Raw genomic sequence first — 17893 nt, forward strand, 5'->3', positions numbered from 1 at the left:
GCAGGAAAGAACGTATGCAGGAAATAATGCCTGCAGGAAAGAAGGCCTGCAGGAAAGAAGGCAAGCAGGAAAGAACATGTGCAGGAAAGAAGGCCTGCAGGAAAGAACACGTGCAGGAAAGAACGTATGCAGGAAATAATGCCTGCAGGAAAGAATACGTGCAGGAAAGAACGTATGCAGGAAATAATGCCTGCAGGAAAGAAGGCCTGCAGGAAAGAAGGCAAGCAGGAAAGAACATGTGCAGGAAAGAACGCAAGCAGGAAAGAACACGTGCAGGAAAGAACACATGCAGGAAAGAACGTATGCAGGAAATAATGCCTGCAGGAAAGAACACATGCAGGAAAGAACGTATGCAGGAAATAATGCCTGCAGGAAAGAACACATGCAGGAAAGAACGTATGCAGGAAATAATGCCTGCAGGAAAGAACACATGCAGGAAAGAACGTATGCAGGAAATAATGCCTGCAGGAAAGAACACGTGCAGGAAAGAACGTATGCAGGAAATAATGCCTGCAGGAAAGAAGGCCTGCAGGAAAGAAGGCAAGCAGGAAAGAACATGTGCAGGAAAGAACGCAAGCAGGAAAGAACACGTGCAGGAAAGAACACATGCAGGAAAGAACGTATGCAGGAAATAATGCCTGCAGGAAAGAACACATGCAGGAAAGAACGTATGCAGGAAATAATGCCTGCAGGAAAGAACACATGCAGGAAAGAACGTATGCAGGAAATAATGCCTGCAGGAAAGAATGCCTGCAGGAAAGAAGGCAAGCAGGAAAGAACATGTGCAGGAAAGAACACCTGCAGGAAAGAACACGTGCAGGAAAGAACATGTGCAGGAAAGAACACCTGCAGGAAAGAACACCTGCAGGAAAGAACGCATGCAGGAAAGAACGCATGCAGGAAAGAACGCCTGCAGGAAAGAAGGCAAGCAGGAAAGAACACCTGCAGGAAAGAACGCATGCAGGAAAGAACGCATGCAGGAAAGAACACCTGCAGGAAAGAACACCTGCAGGAAAGAACGCATGCAGGAAAGAACGCATGCAGGAAAGAACGCCTGCAGGAAAGAACGTGTGCAGGAAAGAACGTGTGCAGGAAAGAACACCTGCAGGAAAGAACGCATGCAGGAAAGAACGCATGCAGGAAAGAACACCTGCAGGAAAGAACGCATGCAGGAAAGAACGCATGCAGGAAAGAACACCTGCAGGAAAGAACGCATGCAGGAAAGAACGCATGCAGGAAAGAATGCCTGCAGGAAAGAAGGCAAGCAGGAAAGAACATGTGCAGGAAAGAAGGCCTGCAGGAAAGAACACATGCAGGAAAGAACATGTGCAGGAAAGAACACCTGCAGGAAAGAACGCATGCAGGAAAGAACGCCTGCAGGAAAGAAGGCAAGCAGGAAAGAACGTGTGCAGGAAAGAACGTGTGCAGGAAAGAAGGCCTGCAGGAAAGAACGCCTGCAGGAAAGAACGCCTGCAGGAAAGAACGCCTGCAGGAAAGAACGCCTGCAGGAAAGAACGCCTGCAGGAAAGAACGCCTGCAGGAAAGAACGCCTGCAGGAAAGAACGCCTGCAGGAAAGAACGCGTGCAGGAAAGAACGTGTGCAGGAAAGAACACCTGCAGGAAAGAACGCATGCAGGAAAGAACGCATGCAGGAAAGAACACCTGCAGGAAAGAACGCATGCAGGAAAGAACGCATGCAGGAAAGAACACCTGCAGGAAAGAACGCATGCAGGAAAGAACGCATGCAGGAAAGAATGCCTGCAGGAAAGAAGGCAAGCAGGAAAGAACATGTGCAGGAAAGAAGGCCTGCAGGAAAGAACACATGCAGGAAAGAACACGTGCAGGAAAGAACACCTGCAGGAAAGAACGCATGCAGGAAAGAACGCCTGCAGGAAAGAAGGCAAGCAGGAAAGAACGTGTGCAGGAAAGAAGGCCTGCAGGAAAGAACGCCTGCAGGAAAGAACGCCTGCAGGAAAGAACGCCTGCAGGAAAGAACGCCTGCAGGAAAGAACGCCTGCAGGAAAGAACGCCTGCAGGAAAGAATGCATGCAGGAAAGAAGGCATGCAGGAAAGAACGCCTGCAGGAAAGAACACCTGCAGGAAAGAACGCCTGCAGGAAAGAACGCCTGCAGGAAAGAACGCCTGCAGGAAAGAACGCCTGCAGGAAAGAACGCCTGCAGGAAAGAATGCATGCAGGAAAGAAGGCATGCAGGAAAGAACGCTTGCAGGAAAGAACGCATGCAGGAAAGAAGGCATGCACGAAAGGTATGAATCAAATGTATTAGGCTTCATGATGGAAAAGGAAGCATGGTGCACTGAGGGAGTGGAGTGAGGGTGCCTGAAGCAGCTGGGCCTGGGGCCATGAGAACAGGTGCTGCTCCCAGAAGCTGAGGGGAGACTTAGTCAGGGAAAGTGGGGGTCCACACAGGGAGGTGTGCAGACATGGAGGAGGCTCGGCAGCCCTAAACACCCATGGGCCCCACACCAGGGTGCTATCTTACCTCAAAGGTGATGGGGTGGCACTGAAGACTCAGGTGCAGGAAAGGGACATCTCACAAAGACGTAGAGAAGGGGCAGGAGGTGCCAAGGCACCCACCCCAGGAGAGAAGCCCCTGTGGCTGCCGGAGGAAGAAGCAGCAGGCCCACAGGCCATGGTCCATCAGTGGGAATCAAGCCACACAGCAGGAGGGAGAGAAGAGCTCTGTTGAGAGGCACTGGGAGGCTGAGAGGAGCTACCCAGAGGCCAGGACCATGGGCCAGGGTGACAGTGGGCAAACCTGGACTGGGGGCCTGGGTTGTTACTATTCACTGTCACAGGGAACTTGGAGGAGAAGGCTGAGGGGTGTTTAATAAGTGACCCTCCTACCTGCTGACTTTTTCAATAATTTATGTGAAACGTCACGTGGAAAAGCCCAAAAGGCCTTTGGCAGGAAGTGTGAGGCTGTGTTGAGAGACACACACCAGAAGCACAGATGCCCCCCATGCAGAGCAGGCCGTGGGAATCGAGCAAGTCTAAGTGGGAAATGGGAACGGGACTCAGGAAGAACAGGTGCATATTTTGGAGCAGTTGTAAGCTTACCGTGGGGTTGACGTGGAGGCATAGATTGGTTCTCAGTAATTCCCAAGGTATATTAGTCCATTCTCATGCTGCTATAAGGACACACTGGAGACTAATTTATAAAGAAAAGAGGTTTAATCAACTCACGCTTTAACATAGCTGGGGAGGGCTCAGGAAACTTACAATCCTGGCAGAAGGTAAAGAAGAAGCAAGGCACCTTCTTCACAAGGTGGCAGGAAGTAGAAGTGCAAGCAAGGGAAATGCCAGACGCTCATAAAACCATCAGATCTCTTGAAACTCACTCTCTATCATGAGAACAGCATGGGGGAAACTGCCCCGCCCCCATGATCCAGTTACCTCCACTTGGTCCCACCCTTGACATGTGGGGACTATGGGGATTACAATTCAAGATTACAATTCAAGGTGAGATTTGGGTGGGGACACATATCGCAAGGCTAAAGTATCATGTTGAATATTTACCCTGAAAAACATTGACCCTACCCTGTGAGTAGGGATAAATGATTACACCCTTTTGCAGTTAGTATAATGCTTGGTCCACCGAAGGCCTTCAGGAGTCACTTCATACATTCCATCCTCATTGTCTCTTAGGCAACCTGGAGCACAACAGTGGCCTGACACTTACCAGTGGCATCCAATGACAGACCAACTGAAGCATGTGGCATACATGGAAAGCAGTTTTGAAATTGAATTCTACATGAAACTGAGAGATACCCAACTGTACTTTACAACTGGTATCATAGATAATGTTTTCAGTATCTTATTACTATAAGTGGTGATGAGGTATTGGGCTAGAAGAGGTCAAGGCAGGCTGCTGTTCGGCAGCAGCAGAGAGCCAACCGCACAATCACACACCAAGTCTCATGGTCGAGAGACCATGGAGAAAATATACCCCAGCTAACTTACACCAGTGTTTCTCCAACTGTGGCCACAATTCATTTGTGAGTTGTGATACCAGTCTGAGGAGGCAGTACTAATGTCAATAAAAAGAAGTAAAATGGAAAGCATTTGAGGATGTCATACATATTAAGAAGGTGTTGTTCTGTGAAATGTTTGATTTTATCACGGTTTCAAATCTCTATAATATACATAGGATGTGCACACGGGATCAAGATGTAAAATCTATTTCTCACCGTGGAGCAGGGTTAAAACCTGACAGCCACCATCCTATTTCCATGTAGAAAGAAGGTGACCCCCCCACCTCTGAGCAAGAGGATCTGGAGGTAACAAGACCCATTCGAGGAATGAAAAAGTAAACCAAGAATCCCTGGGATACCAGGTTGGAACGAGGCCTTTTCTTCAGCTGAACCCTGAGGTGCTAAGAGGTCATGCCCAACAAAGGGAACCCAGGAGGTCCTGACGTTGTTCCCTATTTTACTTTTGCCTGAATTACTTCAGGACACCCTGTGCTTCCTTTCCCAACTTACTCATCAACTGTGCAAAAATGGCCAAATTGTGTACCCTTTCCAGCTTCTGTCCAACATCTGCAGAATGAGGCTAGTAACACCCACTTTATACAGTTGTGAGGAACAGGGACAATGTGGCACCAGCCCTGTGCAGAGACGCTGTCACTCACTTCTTTCTTCCTTTATTTCTTCACTCTATTATTGATCAAATGTTTACATGTAATGTACCTTGTGTGAGATATTAACCACACAGTGGTGCGACATGATCTCTATCCTTTTGTAAAGACAAAAATTGACCAAAATAAATGCAAATGTGTGACTGTGACAAAACCTAATTTTGAAAATTAAAATTGGAGTACTGAAAATTTAAAGTGCAATTGAGGAAGTCAAAGGTAAATTTTAGAAAACCTTCCAGAACATGGAGAAGAAAGACAAAGAGATAAAAAAAAAAAAAGCAAAAAAAAAAAAGCTAAAACCAATGGAAGATAAATTTAGACAATCCAAATCCATTTAGTAGTAGAAATTCAAAAAAACTAATAGTAATAAAGGAAATAAAGAGGGGGAAATTAATAAAGAAAGAAGAAAGTTCTCGGAGATGAACAGTTTTCAGGTTGTATGGGGGCACGAATGTCAAGCATTAAGAATGAAAAAAGGTTGACAAACCTAAACACATCAAACTCATCAAACTCCAGAAAACCAACAGGAAGAGAAGACCCTAGACCTGTTCAGAGAGAAAACCCGTGCTTCTGAGCTTCTGAGCTTCCCAGGGGAACCAGGATCAGACTGCAGACTGGCCTGGCAATGGAGTGGAACCATTCATAAACCTGAACACTACGCATGCATAGCATAGAATAAAATAGCCTTAGGGCCTTTGCAGTCTTGGGTGAGATCATTATCCCCTTAGTGAAATAGACATTTCTGACATGCAGGGCCTCAGAACCCTTACGTGGAGGTCCCCATTCTGAAAAAAAAAATGCCTGGGGCTCTGTGTCCACAAACTGGAGAAGAAATCCAAAAAAGAATGGTGTGGGACACTCAAACCATGGGATTCATAAGGAACCCAAAATAAACAACCCCCTGTCCTCAGGTCATGTGGAGTCGGTTGTATTGGGAGGGCAGAGGAGCGGGGCAGGCATAGCCCCTACACACCACACCCACCCTGTGGTCCCTCTGAGACAGGACCTGCCCAGCCCAGGGAGGGGTGCCTGTCACTCAGGCCAGCTCTTCTTGTCAAGCTCTGGAGATGGCCACTTGTGAATGCTTGGTTTTCAAAAGCAAATAAACAGAAACAAATTAGGTCTGAGACCTTGCTTGCCTAAAATAGATTTCCCAGAGGAAATTTCTGCCTCTGACTTTAAATATTTTTTTAAAATGAACTAGGAGCCACAAAAGGGGGATTTTGGTAGGTTCTTGACCCCCCTGCCCTGGGACAGGAGTCTGTGCACCAGGTTGTGGCCGCAGAGGCTTGGAGGACAGACTCGAACCCCTGCCCTGGGACAGGACTCTGTGCACCAGGTTGTGGCCACAGAGGCTCAGGGGACTGAATCGCTGCCCTGCTCCTGCCCAGGGAGGGGAGCTGTAGGTTTTGTGCAGTACTTTGTTCTGGAGTCATGCACAGCCACCTTCTGATTAGAATAACTTGGATGGATTTCAGGCAAGGAACTTCTCCATCACATCATTATTCTTTGTTCTGTTGGCTCTTTAAGGAGCATTGTCTAGCATAAGGTTATTGTTCATAAAATCCCACAAATGAGCATGCTTTATATGACAACTTTAATAAGAACCTCACACGCATTTTAATTTATACTATGAATATGAATTGTAGCATACTTTGCTTGTCATTCATTAATAACTGTTTAATTTTTAGATATGAGCTAGTCATATGTATGTTTCTGGGTATTATTACTAATATTCCATTGATATTAGCTGATTGCAAAATGCTTTTTAAAGTAACTATAGCTTTATAAAATAATTTACTAAAAAAGACAAACACCCCACATATGTCACAGCATGAAAACTGAGCGTGTTGCCAATGTATTAACTCGTTTTCATTTTTTTTATTTTAATAGATTATGTTGAGTTTTCCATTTATTGACCTTTGGGGTGGTAAATTTAAAGATAGCCATGGAATTTCTTTTTTACGCAAAAATACATTTTTATATTTTTAAATTTTCTGTTCTTTCATTTTTCCATTTGTCTTTACACCCAAAATAAATTATTTTTCTACATATTTAAGATTTCAACTGTGTCCATTCCAGCTTCTCTCTATTCTTTCTCTCCACCTTGCCTTGAGTTGATGTAGCGATATCTTACCCATCTGTTTTATACTGCATTACCCGTGTCTAGCAGAGTGCCAGAGACTCAGCCCTCAGTCAAGGGTGGGCAAATTAACTGGTCACATTCATATGTAGGGAGCCAGAATTTTCTGTATGTGACCTTTGCTGCTTGTCTAGATCATCACATTTAGAAATTAGAAACTGAAAATGTATATTAATAAATTGGTATCTAGTGATATTAATATCACTGCCTACTATCATTTATTGAGCACTTAATGATAAGCCAGACATTTTTGATATATTATTTAATTCAGACATTGAAAGTCTAGGAAATTAATGCTTATGAAACAACATGCTCAAATCGTGAAGTAGTAAGTGGTGGTGCTGTTATAACCCATTCTGTCTAATCGCACGTTGTTTACGCGTTGAAGATTTTGCTTGTTGCTTGAGTCACATGTAGAGCATGTCTGATCATTTAGAATCTGTCTTCACAGGGCAATGCAAACATTTTCTTTCTCTTTTTCTTTCTTTTTTTTTTTTTTCCCCCCCAGTGAATCCATATTAACCACTAGGAGCAGGCACATAAGATCCAAAGGCGGGTAGGAATTGTGTTGGCTCTGGGGTCTCACATAACAGAGGATTCTGTAAGATAGTTCAGAGTTCATGGTAATGTTTAGGGGAGTTATCGTATCCAAAGGAGGGGTAAGAGAAGTTCTTTTGTTTTAAACTACAATGTAGTAGAGAAAAAAGATCAATCTGGTCTAATTCCTTTCTCCTTCAAGGGACTAATCAGGATTTTTAACCTTCTGAGGTTCATATCTACCATTATGTTCTTGACAAGACATACATGCTCCATCCCTTATTAACTGTGTGTATGGACGAAATTGTTCTCTGGGGAAAATTAAGTACACAAGGAAAGGGTTTAGGGCTCAGTCCCTAATGGTCAGCAGAAGTGGACAAGGTGGGTTAGTTTCCAGGTCGAAGGAAAAGATTTGCGAATTCTGGGGAAAATGTCCCTATTATGACTCCCTGTATTTCTTATTTAACTCTGCGCTCTGGTTTCCTGTTGCTCTAATGAGGAATTGCATAGAAAGTGCGGCGGCACTTCAATGATGGTTATCTGCATCAAGCTGCATCATCGCAGGGCTCCGGGCTCTCTGCTCACTTGACCTGTTGAGGTTCAAAACAGCCCAGAGAGGTTTAGTCCTGTCAACCCTGGAGAGCAAGAAGCACTGAATCCTTTGGAATGGAAATCATAAGGGGACAATTATCCAATGCCACCACCCAAGGCTCCCCGAGGACCTAGTGGCGAGACTCAAATTCCCTGACCCGTGTCTCAGCGTTGTGGGTCCTTCCTGAGCATGTGTAGGGACAGGCCTTAATTCATGGTGGGAAGAACTATACTGGATCTCAACACAGATAATTCAGTTTCAATTATTATCTCCTGACTAACTGGGGAGTTCTGAGCACATATTTCACCCTCTCTGAGTATCAGTATCTTTATTCATAAAATTCACATAAAGTTCAATTGATGGCCAAATGACATAATGGGTAAGAAAGTGTTTTGTAAGGTTTTTAGTTCTATGAATTTTAAGGAGACTAGGCTGGTCCTCTCACCCCAGAAGTCCCTGGAGACATCACAGAATAAATAAGGGTGACAGTGCGAATCCTGGTGTGGAGCTCCTCCTTGATGCTGCCACACGGGCTGAGTCTACCCCGAGTCTGGGAAGGAGGGAGGATAAGGCTGTGTGCAGGGCTTCTGGTCCACAGGAACTGGGAGCTCATGGAACCATATCAGGCAGAGCACAGAGCTGACGTAGCTGGCAGAGAACAAGCTGTCCCAGCTGGGGCTTGCTCCCAACAGGAGCCTGGGCAAGGGTCAGAGTCCGAACAGCAGGCGTCAAGCCTAGGAGAATAAACTCTAAAGGGGAATGCGTTGCTCATGGACATGAAAGAGAACATTTGGTTCCTGGAGGAAGCTGCTGTGTGCATGTTGATGGTTGCAAAGAGGACGCCCTGTGTATGTCTCTCCCTAAGGTGGCGATGAATTCATGAGGTGCTGTATATTGCTTTTTATATTTTACAGATGGAGAAATCAAGGCATAGAGAGATTAAGTGACTTTGCCACAGTCACAAGCTGGAGAGGACCAGGAGTAGAGCTTAGAGCGAGCCCCTGACTCTGGGCCTGCGTCCCGCCAGGAGTCACGCTGCCTCCGTTCCTAGGAGAGAAGACTTCCTGTAAGGTAAAGGCGGCCCGTCTACACTCGGTTCTGTACAGTCCACACTGAAGCAGGGCGGCCCTCACTAGGTAAAGGCGGCCCATCTACACTCGGTTCTGTGCAGCCCACACTGAGGCAGGGCGGCCCTCACTCACCAGGTAAAGGCGGCCCATCTACACTCGGTTCTGTACAGCCCACACCGAAGCAGGGCAGCCCTCACTAGGTAAAGGCGGCCCGTCTACACTTGGTTCTCTGCAGCCCACACCGAAGCAGGGCGGCCCTCACTAGGTAAAGGCGGCCCGTCTACACTCGGTTCTGTGCAGCCCACACTGAAGCAGGGCGGCCCTCACTAGGTAAAGGCGGCCCGTCTACACTCGGTTCTGTACAGCCCACACTGAGGCAGGGCGGCCCTCACTAGGTAAAGGCGGCCCGTCTACACTCGGTTCTGTACAGCCCACACTGAGGCAAGGCGGCCCTCACTAGGTAAAGGCGGCCCGTCTACACTCGGTTCTGTACAGCCCACACTGAGGCAGGGCGGCCCTCACTAGGTAAAGGCGGCCCGTCTACACTCGGTTCTGTGCAGCCCACACTGAAGCAGGGCAGCCCTCACTAGGTAAAGGCGGCCCGTCTACACTCGGTTCTGTACAGCCCACACTGAGGCAGGGCGGCCCTCACTAGGTAAAGGCGGCCCATCTACACTCGGTTCTGTACAGCCCACACTGAAGCAGGGCGGCCCTCACTAGGTAAAGGCGGCCCGTCTACACTCGGTTCTGTGCAGCCCACACTGAAGCAGGGCGGCCCTCACTCACTAGGTAAAGGCGGCCCGTCTACACTCAGTTCTGTGCAGCCCACACTGAGGCAGGGCGGCCCTCACTCACTAGGTAAAGGCGGCCCGTCTACACTCAGTTCTGTGCAGCCCACACTGAGGCAGGGCGGCCCTCACTCACTAGGTAAAGGCGGCCCGTCTATACTCGGTTCTGTACAGCCCACACTGAGGCAAGACGGCCCTCACTCAGTAGGTAAAGGTGGCCTGTCTACACTCGGTTCTGTACAGCCCACACTGAGGCAGGGCGGCCCCCACTGTAGACAGTTAGGTTGTGTGCTCTCTGCGTGTGAGAAAAGAACTAAATAAACAGCAGCACTCACATCTCCTAGCCCGGTTTCCTAGCCTCTTCCAGACCACATTGTCCACAAACCACTTCCTTTTGTGGTCAAAACAATCAGCCTGCACACCGCTTCCTCCACCTCAGCCTCTCCGGCCCTTCCCTCTTCAACTTTCCATCCTGGGAAGATGCCTCAGCTTTTTCTTGTAAACCATTCCTTCAGATTTCCCCCTCTCCTCTTCCATATTGGTCACTTCTTCCTTTCTGATGGCTGGATTGACCCCATCTTGGATTCTAAGAAACAGAGGGCAGCTTCCTTCCTCTCTCCTGTAGCTCTTCACTTGCCTCTGTCCCCTGGGGCAGTCCTAGGCAGAGCCGCTGCCCACCTCCGTGTCACCTGCAGCAGCCCTGAGAATCCCACTACACGCTGGCCTCCTCCTGAGACTCCCCTTGATAAAGGAGCACCAAGCCCAGGCAGTGTTGTCTGGGACGGGGATTTCGGCATCAGCTGGTCCCACGCCCATCACCCGGGAACAAAGGGGCTGTGCTTCGAACCCACAGGGGAGGGCCTCTCTCATGCTCAACCACTACCCGGCAGCAGTGGTCAGCGAGAGACCACCCACTCGCTTCCTGCAGTCCTCCCCCTACAGCGGCTGTGCTGACAACATAATGCTCCTTCCTTTTCTCTTCCACCCCTTCTAGAACTTTCTCCTCTCTTCTGCAAGAGGCAGGTGTTTTTTTAGGGTTTTCTCTTATTATTTAGAATGCTCTTGTTGATGTTTTTTTTTTCCTGCTCCTTGAAGGGAGGGCAGTGTGATATTAGCGGTGCATTTCTCTCATGGTGAAGGGCACTCCCAGCAGGAGAGCGCAGTGAGGACGACAGTCTAGTGAACTCACAGCTACCGCACTGGGCACATAGCAGCGTCCCCTCACACGTGTGGAGCCCTGTGCATTTTCCGGGTTCTTCCACACGTGCTAGAGTGTTCACATCCACCGACCGTCACATAAACACACAGGAAAGACATTCCTGTGGAATAGTTCGTGCAGATGATAAAATAGATGCCTGAAAGCTAAAATGACACAGTAAGTAGGAAAAAAAAAAACTATTCCAAGCCCATACCCTGTCTGTAAACTTCATGTTTCCCATTTAATAACTTCCAGAACATTTTCATTTCTATGACTTTTCTGTGGAATAAAGTATTTCCTCCCCAGTGAATACTTAACATATGTCACAGATTCCACATTCTATCACTTGTAGACACAGGTTTCTCTAAGTTTTCTGTTCTTTATTCTTTTAGTATTTTCCTCCCCCTAAAAAATAAGTAGAATAATTTAAAAAAAATTAAAAAGAATATGCAAACTAGAAAAATCATTAAGATAATTTCAAATACCTGTATAAATGGGAAGTTCCAGTAATATTTTTCTATGGCAAAACATATTTGAATTTTTAATTTTAAATTTTTTTTACCACATTACTAAAATCTGAATTAGGGAGAAGTAAAGATAGAAAATGCTGAATATAAACCAGATGTAGTCTCAGAACAGCCCTATAGATCAGCAATACAGAACACTGTCTATTACTTGTTAAAATCAGCTCTTCAGTCACATTTGTGTTTTTTGTAGCTATCAAAAAGAGCTTTTTTCACTAGCACCGTAGCCACACATCTGCTGGGACAGGCATTCATCAGGGAGGGAGCTGACACCTCTGAGCATCACCAGGAGACAGCACGGCCCAGGGGTGGAGTCAGATGCCCCCAGGAGGACTCGCTGGGAGGAGGGGGCAGGGCCTGAACCAGGGCTGAGCCTGGTGAGGGCACCGGAAGGAACAGGCCCGTCAGGGGCTCGGCCACTCACCCCAAAATGCAAGGCTTAGTGAGAAAGTCACATGCAGGCCACGGAGACTGGGATTCTTTTCAAATGACTGAATGACCGAAAACGTTTATGTATACATGGGAAAAAATACCATGAGCAAAATAGAAAAACAACAAAACAATATCAACAATAAGCTGTAAGAAAATACTGGTGACAGATAAGGTGGGCAAAGGGGTTAGCACCGCAGTGTACAGACAGCTATTATGAATCGATGTGAAAAATGTGAAAAGAAAGAAGAAAAACAGGCAAAGGATATGAATCACAATTTCACAGACGAGGAGCTGTGGACAGTGAGGGTGTGAGAGAACGCTTACCCTCCCTGGGGGCCGGGGAAATGACGAGACACGTGGCTTTACTCAACCAAAGCCAAGGACGGAATAAAATTCAAGGTGACCAGCGCTTCCAGAAACCAGCATGATCACATGTTACTAAAAAGGGCGTGGAATATTTTCTTTTTTAATGGTAAAGTGACGATATCTTTTTAGAAAACTCTATTCTGGAAATACATGCACAATACATGTAATCATTTTTGTAAATTATTTTTGTAGTGAAATAAAACAACATAAGCCTTGTTAGTAAAGGAACTTGGGGGGCTGGCTGGATAAATTATAGTAGGTATATTCTGAGGAATACTATGCAGCCATTCAAAAAGATGAGTTCAATGTATAGACATTAGCCTAGAGAGATGGCTGTGATTTTTTTTAAGTGAAAAATAGCAAGTACAAAAAAGTTTTGTAAACAGAGCCTGATTTTGTAAACAATAAATATAGAAAGAGCCTGCTCTGTGTATTCATTCCATTGTGGAGTGGAGTGAAGGTTGGTTTCCTCCAGTAAGAAAATTGGCTGTGGGAAGAGAGACAGCAGCAGCTGCCCAATCCCCACCTGTTGGACCCCTGTGTGCCTGTTTGTACTTCAACCCGATAATGTAACCGCCCAAGGGGTTCACCTTGCCTGCTGCCCAGACAGAGCTGATTCACCAAGACAGGGGAATTGCAATAGAGAAAGAGTAATTCACTCAGGGCATCTGTGTGGGAGGCTGGAGTTTCATTATTACTCCAATCAGTCTCCCCCGAGCATTCAAGGAGCAGAGTTTTTAAGGATAACTTGGTGGGTAGGGGGAAGCCAGTGAGCCAGGAGTGCTGATTGGTCAGGGATGAGATCATAGGGAGGTGGAGCTGTCTTCTTGTGCTCAGTCAGTTCCTGGGTTGGGGCCATAAGATCAGATGAGCCAGTTTATTGATCTGGGTGGTGCCAGCTGATCCATCAAGTGCAGGGTCTGCAAAATATCAAAACACTGGTCTTAGGAGCAGTTTAGGGAGGGTCAGAATCTTGTAGCCTCCAGCTGCATGACTCCTAAATCATAATTTTAAATCTTATGGCTAATGTTAGTTCTACAAGGGCAATGTAGTCCCCAGGCAAGAAGGAGGTCTGCTTTGGGAAAGGGCTGTTATCATCTTTGTTTAAACTGTAAACTAAGTTTCTCCCAAAGCTAATTCAGCCTTTGCCCAGGAATGAATATGGACAGCTTGGATGTTAAAAGCAAGATGGAGTGGGTTAAGTCAGATCTCTTTCACTGTGTCAATCATAATTTTGCAAAGGCAAGTAAGGAAAAGGAGGCATTATTGCTAGACTTGGGGTAATCAGCAGAGAACCACTCTGGGTTCTTATGCCCGAGAATTCCCGGACAGAAAGCATCACAGCGGGGCATGGGGGATGGACAGGAAAGCAGGGGAGGGGAGCACCTGGGGACTCCAGCAATGCTCCCTCTTGGTAGGATCAGGCATGGAGGGGGGTGGTGTCCAGGCAGATGCAAGGAAACAGGAAAAAATGGCAACAGCCAAAACCAGAATGTGATAAATTATTTGATAGGGGAAAGGGGGAAAATCTAGCCAAGTATTATTTTAAAGCTTCGGAAGGGAAGAACAATCACCTCATACATTCAGGAACTAACTATGGAGAACGTGGACCGACGCTGGGTTGTCATGAGGCCCCACCTCACAAGCTCTTACAGCCAGTGAACTGTGCAGAAAAACCGATGTCTAATAAATAAATTTGCAAAACGGTGAGGAAGGAGAAAGGAGACAGCAGTGCCTAACTGTGCGATAGGAATTAGGGGCGTGGTTAAGGGAAAACCCTAAGATGAACTTGATGTGACAGAGGCAGCAAGGAGTGCTGACCGGAGAGGTTAAGGCTGAAAACGCCAGTTCGAATCCTTCTTTGTGGAGCAGGAGAGGCAGCTATGATGTCCTCTGAGAGGTGAAAGGACCAGGATAGAGCTCTGAGAGCCAGTGTGGTGAACCCAAGAGATAGAAATTTGGGGGAACGTGATGCAGAGAATCCTAGTCTTCGCTGATGGAGAGGAATTGACAAGACTGGGGATTTGGGGGATGGGTCAGTGGTGTTCTTTGAAAGAAGGATGTTAAAAGTGATAGCCAACAGGGTCCTGACTGCATGAGAGAGGGCAGGTTAGCCGTTGGAGGGTGGAGGGGACTGAGCTGAAGGAAAGCAGGAAGCGAACCAGGCGAGAGGGATGGACAGACACACTGGAAAGAAGGATGGGAGAGAACGGGTCCTCAGAGGTCAGCTTTAAGAAAAGGATCTAGGTCAGGCGCAGTGGCTCACACCTAAAATTCCAGAACTTTTGGAGGCTGAGGCAGAGGATCACTTGAGGCCGGGAGTTTGAGACCAGCCTGGACAACATGGTGGCAAAAAATACACAGATTAGCCAGACATGGTGTGCACCTGCAATCCCAGATGCTCAGGGGCTGAGAGGGAAAGGTCACTTGGGTCTAGGAGGTCCAAGGCTGCGGCGAGCCATGATCCTGTCACTGAACTCCAGCCAGAGTAGCAGAGTCTCCAAAAAGAAAAGAAAAAGATATAGCGAGACCCTCACAAGAGGGGGCGGCGGCAGGGGCTGATGTGGAAGCGTAGGTGGGATCCAACAGGAGCCCCGGATCCACCCTGTGATTTGGGGCCACGATTCCTGGCAGCGAGCAGAGATTTCAATGGAAACTTCTTACTCGGAAGCAGGCTGGAAGGGGATATTGAATGAGAGACGTAGATGAGACCAGCGGAGGGGCTGGCTTCAATGGCTCCTCTGCTCTTCCTTGTAAAGAGAACAGCAAGTTTGCTGCCTGAGAGGGGACAAGATGGGAAATGCAGGTTGCAAGGGAGAGCAGTCTCCATCAGCCCTGGGATGAGCTTAGCCCACAAAGGAAGCTGGCACAGCAGGAGGACCCAGATGGCCGCCTGTGAGGCTGCACAGCAGAGTCCTGGGCTCTGTTCCAACACATCCCAGAGCGGTGTGCACCAGGGCATGCGCCAACCTTGCTTTTTCACATGGTATTGTCCTGGCTGAGTTGTGGCAATGGACGCTGAGGGCTCTAGACAACTGGGCCTGTTCCAAAGCACCTTAGAAGGCAGGGCTGGTCCTGGCGGTCCACACAGAACTGCCGTTCTTTTCCCCAGAACACTCTCCAAGCCACTCCCTTCTTTGGCTTCTCAACATCTCTGGGAATATATGGGTGCTGTTGCCCACATGTGTCATCGAGACACCCCTGGCCATGGAGCTTAGATAACTTGCCTGAACTCATACAGCTAAGAGGAGACAAAGGCAGGGTGTGACCCTGGGAGGTTGAGCTCCTTACCCCACTCTTCCCCACTGCCCTCCATGGCACCCGCAGTGGTTTTTCTATTTTGGTGCTGAGTTCATCCTGTCTTGTGTTACAGCTTGGTGCTTGAGTATCTGTCTTCCTCGTGATTTCCTGAGGGTCTCTTATTTACAAGAAACCATGCCACAAATTGAGGAACCACAGAATTCAAGAATGAATTGAAAAAGCCCTCACCCTCAGGAAGTGTGCACTGCTGTGTAGCTATGTGTGAGTTTATAAATAGGTACAATAGATGATAGAGGGTGAGGAGCCCTCACTGGTGGTACAGGGAGAACTGTGAGTTCTCACAAGAGATGGCGTCCGCCCAGGAATGGGGAGCATCAGCTACACCTCCTAGATCAGGACTGTGTCCCTTGACCACACCGTTTATCCTGCAAGACACTGATTTTACAGGTGCCAAAAGGCCAGAGATGATTTTTATTTCATACTATACTTGTGTGAAAAAGCATAAACTACCAGCCATTAAAATTATCCTTAGTCTAAGTAGTTTTTGTTGTTGTTGTTTGGTTTTTTTTGAGACGGAGTTTCACTCTTGCTGCCCAGGCTGGAGTGCAATGGTGGATCTCAGCTCACTGCAACCCCCGCCTCCCAGGTTTAAGCAATTCTCCTGTCTCAGCCTCCAGAGTAGCTGGGATTACAGACACCCGCCACCATGCCCAGCTAATTTTTGTATTTTTAGTAGAGATGGGGTTTTCACCATGTTAGCCAGGCTGATCTCGAACTCCTGACCTCAGGTGATCCACCTACCTTGGCCTCCCAAAGTGCTGGGATTACAGGTGTGAGCCACCACACCTGGCCCCTAGTCTAAGTTTTTTGAATGTTCATTACTTACCTAATATTTATGATGTTTCCCCCTATAGGTAGGAAACGTTTCCCTTTATTTTACTCATTTTCTTTCCTGCGTATAGCATCTGTGACTCTTAACTAAATTATTTCCATATTGTCAAGAAGGTGTGTCCAACCTTCATGCGATCCTTAATCAAACCTTGTTATTTGTATTTAGTACAACTCAGCAAATATTTATCCAGCCACTGCCCTGTGCCAAGTGCCATGCTGAGGGCTGCAGAATGAGAAGATGCAGGGTGCACTCTCGCTTCTGTCCCGGGATTGCCGGGCTGCAGCTCCTGGGCTGGGTTTCTTCTGGCATGCAGAGAGCCGCCTCTTCTAGCAATGACCCAGTTCCCCAGGCTTCAGGACTGCAGCTCCTGAGAAGACACTCTCAGCTGCTCCCTTGCCTGGCACAGGGAACTTAGGAGTCCAAATCCTGTTAAAAATGAAGAATTAGTTGAATTAAAGGAGACTGTGAAGAGTCCAAGAAAAATATTCTCATCTAGAAAAGAATGTTATGTTCCCACCTGACACACACACACACACGCACTTTTTAGATTTTGTAAATGCAACTAAATGTTTGGCTGTAGGAGTCCTGGAGACTGTACTCTGGGGCCAAAGCACCAGCATACTAGTTCAGGGACATGAAAGGCTAATATAATATTTGGTATTATGAGAAGGTAATCAACAGTACCCAGAGGACTTCATCTTACCCTACATAAGAAGGGCTATGCAGTTATCTGTAACATGGATTCCACAAGCATTTGTTTCTTATCCCTTTGGGAAAACTTACAACACCCAGACATGGAAATAAGAAGAAAGCACCAAGCATCTCCTCAGCATCGGCTGTGTACCCAGCCAGGCGCAGTGGCTCATGCCTGTAATCACAGCACTTTGGGAGGCTGATGTGGGTGGATCACTTGAGCTCAGGAGTTGGAGAGCATCTGCTATGCACCAAGCTCTGTAAAAGGTTCTTACCTAAGATTCTTGTATTCAGTCCTCTCCACCACCCAATGCGGTAAGCAGGGATTTTACACATGAAAATACTCAGATTCATAAAGGTGATTGTGCCCAGCATAAGCAGGTTTGTGTATGGAGCCAGCACTGGCACTGCAGGCCGTCGCCCTGTCATGCACATGTATGCTGCTGCTGCCCCGCACGGTGCACAGGCCACAGTGTCCTCCAAAGCCATCCGGTGAAAGGGCTGCCACTGACAAGGAGGAGTTCGAGAATATGAAGACACTGAAATCTGGAGAGCCAGCAGAGTAGACGGAGGATACTGCCCACTACGGGGCCCTGGAAAGCACATGTAGAGATGTTCAGAGCCACATATCATCACGGGCCCACCTTCCACCCACCCAGCATGGTCAGGCAGCCCTGCTGTGTGCCCGGCGCTCCACAGGAATGGGAGGTGCAGGCGGGAATGTGGCACATCTCCACCC

General features: G+C 47.4%; 1 protein-coding gene across 12 annotated transcripts in view; it reads left to right on the forward strand.

The window, feature by feature from the left end:
- Positions 1 to 17893, forward strand: part of MYT1L (myelin transcription factor 1 like) — a 559436-nt gene that overhangs the window by 335790 nt on the left and 205753 nt on the right. For all 12 annotated transcript variants that reach the window (XM_009441909.5, XM_024354177.3, XM_009441910.5 and 9 more), the window contains one exon: positions 8845 to 9001. The gene's annotated coding sequence lies outside the window, so the exon portion shown is untranslated. The remainder of the gene's footprint in view (positions 1 to 8844; positions 9002 to 17893) is intronic.

Source organism: Pan troglodytes, chromosome 12 (genome assembly GCF_028858775.2).
Source record: "Pan troglodytes isolate AG18354 chromosome 12, NHGRI_mPanTro3-v2.0_pri, whole genome shotgun sequence".
Classification (NCBI taxonomy): Eukaryota; Metazoa; Chordata; class Mammalia; order Primates; family Hominidae; genus Pan; species Pan troglodytes.